Source organism: Pongo pygmaeus, chromosome X (genome assembly GCF_028885625.2).
Source record: "Pongo pygmaeus isolate AG05252 chromosome X, NHGRI_mPonPyg2-v2.0_pri, whole genome shotgun sequence".
Classification (NCBI taxonomy): domain Eukaryota; kingdom Metazoa; phylum Chordata; class Mammalia; order Primates; family Hominidae; genus Pongo; species Pongo pygmaeus.
In genome coordinates this window covers 119244146-119251371 of record NC_072396.2, presented here as the reverse complement: position 1 = coordinate 119251371, position 7226 = coordinate 119244146, and the positions used below count along the sequence as shown (strand labels likewise).

General features: G+C 40.4%; 1 pseudogene; it reads right to left on the bottom strand.

The window, feature by feature from the left end:
• Positions 1–531: 531 nt before the first annotated feature.
• Positions 532–1366, bottom strand: LOC129024170 (transcriptional coactivator YAP1-like; annotated as a pseudogene).
• Positions 1367–7226: the final 5860 nt, after the last annotated feature.

The window sequence follows — 7226 nt, the reverse complement described above, 5'->3', positions numbered from 1 at the left end:
AGAACTTGATAAGTGGCTACATGTGGGCATTGGAGATGTCAAGACTATTCTAGGCTTTAGGACTTGAACCATATTGATGGTGATGCCATTAGCAATGTAAGTTAGTAGGAGAAGCAGATTTGGAGTAGAGAAGATAAGTTCTACATATATTGAATTTGAGTTGCCTAAAGGGTATCATTTCCTACTGTTGTTCCATTTGATTTTTTTAAATGAAGCTCCTCCCTCTCATTTTCTTTTATATTTCTACTTGGATCACAGAGAGGAAACTGGAGTAATATGAACAACACTCACGTTTCTGGTGGACATGACAGAGAGCAAAATAGTTTAACCTAGAGATAACCAGGAATCAATCAATCATTCCTTGGGCTGCACATTGGCAGTCTTACTTTGGAATATTTGGGCAAACTTGGATTAAAACTCTAGGGAAGATCTGTTGTCAAAGGATTTCTGTACCTACTTTTAAAAAATACTATAAAGCAATGCAATTTTATTTAAATGTGCTTTCCCAAATTCATATACAAAAGATGGTAATCAAAAACATCTAAAAAGGTTTGGAGATGACCCTTTACCAAAACAAGGGTCAAGCCTTGGGTCTTGCCAAGAGATGGTCTTGTTTTCATGGTTTAGATAGTAATTTCTTCATCTTGAGTCATGGCTTGTTCCCCTACAGCAGGAAGAGGACCTGAGGCCAAGTTCATACTCTGCTGCACTGGTGGACTGGTGGGGGCTGTAATGTTCATCTGAGAGGGCATGGCCTTCCTGGGGTCCTGCCATGTTGTCTGATTGATGTGTTTTAAGAAGTTTCGCTTGCCAGAAGATGTCTTCCCCATCTCTCAGCTTGCTGGCAGAGGTACATCATCAGGTATCTCCAAAGAGGACTGTTGAAGATGTTGAGCTGTGGGTGTAGCAGCTGGGCCAGACTGCTCTAGTGGCAGTCCCAGGAGAAACAGCTCCCAACTGCAGAGAAGCTGGAGAGAAGCTGCAGAGAGCTGGAACATGCTGTGAAGTCAGGGCTCCTGAAGTGCCTTTGTCAGTACTGGCCTGTCCAGAGTGGGATTTGGGCTCCTGTGGCTTGAAGGAGTCAGGCAGCTTCCAGAGCCTCATGGGCATGGTCTGGGGTATGTTGGCCGTCTTAGGGTTCATGACGGCGCTCAAGGGCGCCTCCGAGTAGGTCTCCAAGTCCTCCTGGACGTGCACGATCTGGTGCCCGGTGAAGAATGCCTATGGCGCCGCCTGGGTCGCCGGGGAGGTTGGGGTGCTGGTTGCCTGGGCCTGGACGGCGGACCCTGCCCCTGGGGGGTTGCGCAGGCGGCTGCCCTTGGCCCTCGAGGGACGGCTGAGATGGTGGCTGCTACCCAGGATCCATAGCTTCTGCCTTCCGCGACGTGGAACCCTGACCAGGAGAGCGAGGGCTCCGCCAGGGCTCCCCGGCTCGACGGGCTAAGATGACAAAGGCGGCAAGGGCTTCGGGCCAGGTGGCGCTGGGTGGCTGGAGCGGCCCTCTTCTCTTTCTCAGGGCCGCTGGGTGGGTAGGGATCTGCGCCATGGCCCCTCATCCCCCATCCTGCACCTCCGCCCCACGCTGCTCCCTGGCTCTACTGGTCTGTGTACCTACTTTTGATAAGCTTTATGAAGTCACTAGAGCCATTTAATTTCTCAAACAAGAATAATCACCCCGGAGGCTAACTCTTAAGGAATTGCGAAAGTTAATTAGATAAAACGGTTCTTTTTCCTTAGAAGCCAAGTTTGTCCCACAAAGATAAATCAAGTATTTTTGTTCTTGAATTTCTTTGTTTTTCTGTCAAGCCATTTTTATTTATTATGTCCAATTCCACTGAACTCTTTAATTTCAATAGATTCTAAAAATAAATCCCCTAGAGGAGAAAAAATAATGAACAAAGAGAGAAAATAAGCCAACACCATGACATGGAGGAGCATGCACAACTGGCTATGCACTAATAAACAACATCCAAGAAGACACTGGGTTCTTAAGAACATTTCCTTAATTACGGTCATGATCTGTGCCTTCCAAGAATAACAGTATGTGCAGTATTTTAACATTGGTAATAAGATCTCTATTTTCATTAGAGTTTTTCAAGTCATGATATGTAAACAAAGATGTCTGTCATATATTCCTAGGAAAGTGAAACCTTTCAGCTACAAAGTGTTTATCATGTTGAAAATATTTTAACATAAATGATAGACTTATGAAACTTTAAATGAAACCTCAAGAATTCTAGCATACTTTATTTTGTGGAATGAGCAAAAAGCTTGTAACTCAATCTTCCCGGATCTTTTTTTTTTTTTTTTTTTTTTTAATGTTCTCTCCTTGGACTATCTCCCAGTTTCTTCTGTTCTAACACTGGCGTAATGTAATTTTGATTCTGAATGTTATTTGGTGTGAGAAAACAAACTGAGATTGAAACTCTGATGGGAAAAAGAGAAAATGCCATAATACCTATTTGCCTGTACTTCATATTTCTCTTTCTCAAGAGACATTTGCTCGACTTATAACTTGGCTTTCTACTGTTGCATTCTTCCTCTATTTGTGCCCAGAAACTTCACACCGATTCCACATCTTTCAGTCTTCTAGATCAACCCTGGATCTGATTTAGTAGTTAAAAAAATAGAGATTTGGAAAAGAAATATAAAATAGCATTAAGAAACTGCAGAAAAAGAAAAAGAGGGAACCAGAAGATCTGAACATGGACCCAATCGAATTTATGAAGCAGATAAACTCTTATCTTGGTGCCTTCTATTCCTATTCATCCTCCTTTCCCATCCCCACCCTCCTACATTTTCACTTTTCCCCTGTTCATGCCTAGCCTGATTTCCTTCTTATAGGGCCTTGCCATTTGCTGTCTCATCAGCTGTTTCCTCTAGTAGACATATTAGTGGGCACATCTAAAAGTATTATCCCTCCCCCAGGCTTTTGCATTTTACTAAATGTCTATTGCAGACTAGAATGCTTTTGAGGCCCAAAGAATGAATTACTGATGATTTAATGGAATTTCATTCACCATTTCTATAACGGTGTTCTTTGTGTCCCTACTTCCATACCTCTCACTTTCATATCTTCTTCCCCCCAAAAAACTCATTCTGCTAGCTATCTCAGTATGACTAGGTTTTGTACTTGGTCAATTCCCAGAAGATGTTAGTACTCTCACCAGGAAAGTGTGTGGTGGGTAAGTGTGTGGGGGGTTGCAGGAGGGAGTACAATACCTAAATGTACACACACACACACACACTCAAGAAGGGACAGATTTGCAAACTTTACTGAGAGCTATAATTCCATTCTCAGAGTGATAAAGACTCTTCCAATCCATCCAAACAACAAACAATAACATAAGAACCTCTCCCACAAGAGACATTTGCTCGACCATTGCATTCAGGGAAAGAGAATTTTTATCTATTTTAGGAAACTCATCTTGTATGTATAATCACCTGATTGCTAGCTTATTCTTGAATTATTTTACAGTGAAATATGATTATCATATCTGTGATGCAGGCTTAAGAACAAGTTTTTAAAAAGTTATACAGAATCTGTTTGGCAAGTCTCTCTCTCTCTCTCTCGCTCATGTGCACGCGTGCACGCTTGCGTGTGTGTGTATTCTATTTGGCTTTTCTCCATTTTTGCAGGGGAGCAGTATGTACTATAGGGGCAGATACTTCTGCCTTGTTGCTCTAGGGAACTCTAGGAGACAGCCAAGATGGCCTTCAGAAATATGAGAGGCCAGAAGGACTACATAGAGGCTTAACTCTATTTAAGGCCACCTCAGTCTTAAAGATGGACTGGGGAAAGAGAAGGAGAAAGAGGGAGAGAAAATACTAACCTTGCCAGGCCATAAGGAAATCATATGCTTTAGTATGAAGTTCTTCCATGATCCATTTGAAAAATAACAGTTTGAATAAATAAAACACAGATAGAGGTATAATAAATTGGATTTATTATTATTGTCTACCAATATCTATTCTCCCCTTTTTCCTGGGCACACAGCTTAGACTACATTTCCCCGCCTCTCTTGCAGTTAGGTTAGACCATCTGACTAAATTCGCTCCAGTCGAATGGGAGCAGAAGTTACATGTGTTAATTCCAAGACTTGCCCATAGAACCTCCACAGATGCACTTCAGAACTTTATTTGACTCTCCACAGGAAGGAATGGTGAAAACCAAACCAACATTGGAAACCACATGTTGAAAGTAGAAAGGCCACCTAGTGACCTCCATGTTCACCCTGGTTGCTGTACAAACAAGAATTGACCCTCTGTTGCATTTGAACCATTACATATTTGGGTTAATTTATTATAGCAGTTTAGTCTACCCTACTGTATTCCTTGAGAGCATGATATCCACTACCACATGCAGCACAATGCTCAGCATAGAATGGGTGCTCAATAAATAATTGAATTAATGAGCTACTACACTAGCCCCTTCATGAAAGATCTCCTAAAATGTGTAATTACTATGGAATGCTAAGCTGCAAAATTCCTTCATTCACACATAATTTTATTCATTTTAAATGGTAATTGATATTTAAGTATTGAACACTTATTTATTACAATCTTTTACAAGAAATCCTGATAAGATATATGATATTATCTCCATTTAACACATGAGGAAACTGAAACTCAGAGAGTTAAGGCACTTTTCCAAGGCCACACAGGTCCTACATAGCTAAGCCAGTATTCAAACCTGTCTGACTACAAAACTCTTTCCAATACATCATGCTTCCTTAAAGATATGTTTGGTTTAATGCATTACATTTTTTGTTTAGATCTGCAATCTTGAGGATATGATTCAGAGCAAAGTGTAATCACTTGAAACCCAGTAAGTCCCTCAACAAAGTTGTCAAACATGAGCTATGTAATCTTACTCAATTAATAGAACTATTTTTTTAAATCTGGTAATCAACTTATGACCTCTTACACTCTTTCTAAGTGATATTTAAATATAGAGTAAATATAGGCTGGATATGGTGGCTCATGCCTGTAATCCCAGTACTTTGGGAGGCTGAGGTGGGAGGGTCACTTGAGCCCAGGAGTTCAAAACCAGCCTGGGCAACATAATAAGGCTCCATCTCTATAAAAATAGAAAAAACCTAGCCAGGTGTAGTGGCACATGCTTGTAGTCTCAGCTACCTGGGAGGCTGAGGTGGGAGGATTGCTTGAGCCTGGGAAGTCAAGGCTGCAGTGAGCCATGATTGTGCCACTGCATTCCAGCCTAAGTGACAGAGAGAGACTGTGTCTCAAAATAGATAGATAGATAGATAGATAGATATAGATAGATAGATATAGGTATAGATATATATAGAGAGTAAATATAGTAAAAGCTCAGCTAGAAGGCTTGGTGATTGAATTTGAGACAGCATGGTGAGATGATTTCCTGCTGAAGGATCAGAAAGCAATGGAAAATGATTTGTATTTTAGTTCTCACTTTTTTGTGATATCTTTCAAAATTCAGGAATTCATTTTCTGATCATAGAACAAACCGATGCAATGGTGTCCAAAACTAGAGAAATATACTCTGGGTTTTTTAAATTAGACATTGGAGTTGCAAATAGAAATATAAGAGTGTCTGGGGATTTCATCTCCACTGCTTTATCTTCCCTGCTGCCAGAGGTCCCAAGTGGCTCTGTCATAGCCTCTGTTGCCCTGTGAACTGAAGGTACTGAGAGATCCATAGATAGGACATTGAGAGATACCAGAAGCTGGGAAATGGACTCAGTGGCCTTTTGAAGATGTGGCAGGAAATGCACTCAGGAGAAGTGGGCTTTGCTGAATCCTTCTCAGAAGAATGTCTACAGAGATGTGATGGAGAAAACCTCCAGGAACTTGGCTTCTGTAGGAAACAAATAGGAAGATCAGAACATTGGAGATCAGTTCAAAAATCCTGGGAGAAATCTAAGAAGTTATATCATGGAGAGACTGTGTGAAAGTAAAGAAGGTAGTCATCATGGGGAAACCTTCAGCCAGATTCCAAATCTTAATATGAACAAGAAAAGTCCTACCGGAGTAAAACCATGTGAATGTAGTATGTGTGGAAAAATTTTCATGTCATTCGTCCCCTGACAGGCACATCATATGTCACACTGGACACAAACCATGAGTGTAGGGAATGTGGAGATAAGTCACATAAATGTAAACAATGTGGGAAAGCCTTAATGTCTCTCAAGACTGTTCAAAGAAATAGAGTAACACACACTTTGATTTTCTCAGTTCATTTTGTAAAACATCAGAGAATGCACACAGGAGAGAAAGCTTATAAATGTACACAATGTAGTAAAGCCTTCAGTTTCTTCAGTACTCGTAGAATACATGAAAGAACTCACACTAGAGAAAAACCCTATGAATGTAAGCAATGTAGGAAAGCATCCCATTGTCCCAGTTTCATTTAATGACATAAAAGGGTTCACAGTGGTTTAAAAACCCCTATGCACGTAAGAAATGTGGCAAAGAATTCAGTCTTTCCAGTTCCCTTCAAAAACATAAAAGAACTCATATCGGAGAGAAACTCCATGAATGTAAGAAATGTGGTAAAGGCTTCAGTTGTTCCAGTTCCATGCAAAGACATGAAAAATATTATTCTGAAGAAAAACCTTATGAATGTGCAAAATGTGGTAAACCTTTCAGATGTTCCAGTTTCCTTAGAAAACATGAAAGGACTCCCAGTGGAGAAAAACTCTATGAATGTTAGAAATATGGTAAAGTCTTCAGATGCTCTGGTTCCCTTTGATCATATGAAAGAACTCACACTGGAGAGAAACTCTGTGAATGCAAGAAACATGGGAAAGCATGCAATTTTCCCAGTTCTCTTTAAAAACGTGGAAGAACTCGTACTGGAGAAAATCCCTATCAATGTAAGAAATGTGGTAAAGTCTTCCATTTTTCCAGTAATGTTCAAAAACGTAAAAGGACTCACACTGGAGAGAAGCTCTTCTAATGTAAAAAAAATGTGGTAAAAGATTCAAATTTCCCAATTGCTTTCAAAGACATGAGAGGGTTCACACTGAAGAAAACACTTATGACTGTAAGAAAGGTGATAAAGCCTTCAGTTTTTCCAGTTCTTTTTGAAAACATAGAAAGACTCACAGGGAAGAAAACCCTTATGAATGTAAACATGGTTAGGCCTTCAGTTCCAGTTCCATTGGCAGATATGAAAAAACTCGTTCCTTAGAAAAACTTTATGAGTGGAAACTACTCCTATGAATCTAAGTAATTTGGAATGC